The sequence below is a fragment of the Sprattus sprattus genome, assembly GCF_963457725.1.
Source record: "Sprattus sprattus genome assembly, contig: scaffold_82, whole genome shotgun sequence".
NCBI classification, from domain to species: domain Eukaryota; kingdom Metazoa; phylum Chordata; class Actinopteri; order Clupeiformes; family Clupeidae; genus Sprattus; species Sprattus sprattus.
Window position 1 is genome coordinate 15,001 of NW_027667052.1, and position 5,000 is coordinate 20,000.

Consider the following 5,000-nt stretch of genomic DNA (forward strand, 5'->3'; position numbering starts at 1 on the left):
TCCCGCAGTGCAGGCCCCTCCCCCCTCTTCTCAGCCAGCTCACTGCAGCCTCAGGCCCCTCCCATTCTCTGCAGCATCCTGAGCACACACACACACACACACCTGCAGACCATGTCTCCGCTCACACACACACACACACACACACACACACACACACCTGCAGACCATGTCTCCGCTCACACACACACACACACACACACACACACACACACCTGCAGACCATGTCTCAGCTCACACACACACACACACCTGCAGACCAGGTCTCTGCCTACACACACACACACACACACACACACACACACACACACACACACACACACACACACAGAGAGACACCTGCTGTCACCTATCTCCGTATATCGACACACCTGATACTATTCCTACAGGCCAGACACACCTGTCTATACTCCTCCCTTGTGTCCTTCAACACACACGCTCACACACACACACACACACACGCTCACACACACACGCACGCGCACTCACACATGTGTCTGAAGGTGAATCATGACAGAAAGGTCATCTCTCTCTCCCTCCTTCCATCTCTCTCTCTTTCTTTCCGCCATCTCCATCTCTCCCTCCGTCTTTCTATCTCTCTCTCTCTCCCTCTCTCTCCCTCTCTCTCTCCCTCCGTCTTTCTCTCTCTCTGTGTCTCTTCTCCCTCCCTCCTCTTCCCTTCATCTTTTCCAGATCTGTGTCTTTCGGGGCAAATGAGGCACACTGTTCCTAAGATCACACACTTCCCATCATGCACCAGGCACCGCAGCATCTGCAGTCACGTGTCTCCCGCTGCTGCCTTCCAACACTGGCCCGATGTCTCGTGCGGGCGGGCCGCGAGCCACCTTACTCAGCATCTGTCCTTCCGCGCTTCACCGCGAGGCCTGGCTGTCGCATCCCGTTTGCAGGAATTTCCACTCGTTTGGCCCCGCCCCGTATTTGACGCAGTAACTAAATCATTCGCGACCCCCGCGCGACCACCGGTACAGTCGAAAAAGTGCCGTTTCATGCCGCATGTCCGTGCGTCTGTCCAGACGCGTGTTTAAGTGTCGACATCTTTTCATTGCCAAGATGACACGTGCGGATTAGGAGACCGCTACGGTGTGTGTCTGTCTGTCTGTGTTAGTGTGTGTGTGTGTGTGTGTGTGTGTGTGTGTGTGTGTGTGTGTTGAATTCTGACACATTTGCATGCGTAGTCACTTTATCGCGCGACTGGCGCGGTCAGGACGGGGCCGGTGGTTTTGGCGCAGTGCACGCGCTATGCTTCATTTCACCCTCCAGTAATGTCACGGGGAAGTCAAGCAACCGGAAAGACTACAGCACCGGAACCGGCATCTCTCACCTAAGATGCACTCCTCCGTCACAACACGTGAGGAGCAATGCGGACAAATCCGCACCGTCATGCGTTTTAATGATGATGTCCAAAATCGCGACGGTTTGGTTCTGATAGGCTCGCGGCTGATGAGCGAGCACACATTGCGCATTTCCGCGGGGCAGCTCTGTGTGTGTGTGTGTGTGTGTGTGTGTGTGTGTGACATCTTGGTCAGGCGTCGGTACGTCATGTCAAAATAATGTCTGCCAATGTCATTCCATACTGCGGCACTGTTTTTGTATGACATTGCCCGCCAACTAGAATACTCGTCCGTGAAACAGCTCGTGTCAGTCTACCGCAGTCCCTCTGTCGCACCAAGAGAGCGTGCACTCGCTTTACCGGGATTTCCAATTGCAATTTCATTATCCGGTGTCTTGTTTTTTAATCTGGCGTGTTAGGATTCACTGCGGGAGATTAAGCCCGCGCGGGTTATGTCACTACTGCTGAGGGGGACGCGGCATCTGGCTCGCGCTCATTCCCGGTAACCGCATTATGACGCACAGGTTACCTGAGAGACGCTCTGGAACACTCGCGCTTCGGAAGCAGAGGGCAAAGCTAGCCGCAGCTTCACAGAATAATCATGCGCAGTGGCCGCCTTCACTCACGCACACACACACACACACACACACACACACACACCGCCTTCACTCAGGTCACCCTCGCTCACGGTCAGGGAGATGCGCTGTCACGTAAACCCTCTCTCTCACCGTGCTGAGATAAATAAGCTGCGCTGGATCTTTGTATTAACTGCAAACGAATTTAACGCGGTCTCGGTCCCGTGCCAACGACGGTAGCTAAAAGAGGAGCTAAGTTGCCCTTGCGCTGACCAAACGAACACACACACACCCTTGCGCTGACCAAACGAACACACACACACCCTTGCGCTGACCAAACGAACGGGCGCAAGCGCCAGGCTTGACCGACACCATTACGCAGCGACACCAGTGGAAATCCTCCTACCGGGATAAACCGATTAGTCAATGACCGCTGCGTTGGCTTCTCATCTGCCTGGGTACTGTGTGTGTGTGTGTGTGTGTGTGTGTGTGCGTGTACAGGGTGCTCGCCAAAGGCCTCCAGAGCCGTCTTTAACGGTCTCCTCAATGCCCTTCAAACTAGCCAATCTAATTTTCAGTTCGCTCAAGGATGTAAAGCAAACGATGAACACCCAATACAAAGTTATGAATGTGCTTTCTGTTGTTTTGTGTTTGTCTTATAAAGAAATGTCCACATCATTTACGTGAGTCCTCGTCTAAAGACGGTTACTCTCGCCATCAGTTTTGTCGCAGTCTGACGGAGCGAGCTAAATACCAAATCCGCATTAGAGTCAATGTCACTCTTACACACACACACACACACATACACACACACTGACAGCTGCGTTTCCACACGGAAAAGACCGAATACAGTTTACCATCACAGACAGCGATTTAGACATTACAGTTAGATGTAGGTGGGACACAAGCTGCCCCGTCGTCCCGCAATGATGCAGTAAAAAAGTTGAGCTCCAGTCTTACCCCCATGGTTGCGTAGTCAGCAGCACGTCCTGTTCAGGTGAAGAGACGCGGAGAAGATGCTAACTGTTCCACTCGCTCGATGTCAAAATCGAGTGCGCGCCCGTGTCAGAATTATGATACAAAAAAAAGGCTAAATTACAAAAACCTCCGAAGGTTTCCGTTTGTTTTCATTACAAAATGAACCCGTTCGAAAGTAAATTATAGAGACGGGGCGCGCATCGCTCACGGATGCACCTCTTCTCAGTCTCTTCTCCCGGTTGCGCAAAACGCCGGTAGAACTAAGGAGCCGCAGCGCGCAGCTATTTGAGCTGTTCAGTGTTCCTCCGCGCCGCCCGTCAGCTGCTGCAGTACTCCCCTGTTCACTGCGCACCACTCCGCCCTTGGAAGAAGCACCGGCTGGTGTGAGAGATGCGCCGACCGTAGCTCACGAACCTCATAAATGGGCCTCTGGTGAACCCCGCCCACAGCCCAGTACAGTAGCCAATTGGATTGCCGAGCGTTTTTTCAGTGACGTGTGATCTGGCCAATCAGCGCAGTGCAGCTGCTGTCTGCTCCAATCAGGTGCGTGAATGCCCCTCCCTCTGTACTGCAGACACTCTAGGCTGTTAGCCCTTTACTTCTCCATCCTCCTGAAATGCCGTTTTTAACAGAAAGGTGCAACGTAAAGGTTTATTTTCTCATGTCTGGTGTGTAAATGTGTGTGTGTGTGTGTGTGTGTGTGTGTGTGTGTGTGTGTGTGCACGTGTGTGTGTGCACGTGTGTGTGTGTGTGTGTGCTCTCATCCTCATCTGGGATGCACTGTCTGCATAAGCATTAGCCTCTGCAGAAACACAGCTCCTCCACCGTGTGTGTGTGTGTGTGTGTATGTGTGTGTGTGTGTGTGTGTGTGTGTGTGTGAGAGAGAGAGTATAAGACTGTGTGTGTGTGTGTGTGTGTGTGTGTGAGAGAGTATAAGACTGTGTGTGTGTGTGTGTGTGTGTGTGTGTGTGTGAAACACAGCTCCTCCACTGGGACTGGGAGTGAGAGGGAGATAAATGACCTGCAGAGAAGAAGTGTGTGATGAGAGAGGAGAAGAGAGGAGAGGAGAGGAGGGGAGGAGCAGAGAGGAGAGGAGAAGAGGAGAGGAGAGGAGAGGAGAAGAGAGGAGAGGAGAGGAGAGGAGAGGAGAGTGTTGATGAGAGGAGAGGAGTGGAGTGTGTGATGAGGGAGAGGAGAGGAGAGGAGAGGAGTGTGTGATGAGAGAGAGAGAGGAGAGGAGGAGAGGAGAGGAGAGGAGTGTGTGATGAGAGAGGAGAGGAGAGGAGAGGATGTGTGTGATGAGAGAGGAGAGGAGAGGAGGAGAGGAGAGGAGAGGAGTGTGTGATGAGAGAGGGAGAGGAGAGGAGAGGAGTGTGTGATGAGAGAGGAGAGGAGAGGAGGAGAGGAGAGGAGAGGAGTGTGTGATGAGAGAGGAGAGGAGAGGAGAGGAGTGTGTGATGAGAGAGGAGAGGAGAGGAGAGGAGGGGGGGGAGAGGAGAGGAGAGGAGGGGAGGAGCAGAGAGGAGAGGAGAGGAAAGTGATGAGAGAGGAGAGGAGAGGAGAGTGTGATTAGAGAAGAGAGGAGAGGAGAGGAGAGGAGAGAGAGGAGAGGAGAGGAGAGGGAGAGGAGAGGAGAAGAGAGTGTGATTAGAGAGGAGAGGAGAGGAGAGGAGAGGAGAGGAGAGGAGAGGAGGGGAGGAGCAGGAGAGGAGAGGAGAGGAGAGGAGGGGAGGGGAGGAGCGAGCAGGAGAGGAGAGTGAGATTAGAGAGGAGAGGAGAGAGAGGACGAGGAGAGAGAGGAGAGGAGAGGAGGAGAAGGAGAGTGAGGAGAGAGAGGAGAGAGAGAGAGGAGAGGAGAGGAGAGGAGAGGAGAGGAGAGTGTGATAGAGAGGAGAGGAGGAGAGGAGAGGAGAGGAGAGGGAGAGGAGAGGAGAGGAGAGTGTGATTAGAGAGGAGAGGAGAGGAGAGGAGAGGAGAGGAGAGAGGAGAGTGATGAGGAGAGAGGAGGAGAAGAGAGGAGAGGAGAGGAGAGGAGAGGAGAGGGATAGAGAGGAGAGGAGGGAGAGGAGAGGAGAGGAGAGGAGAGGAGGGAGAGGAGA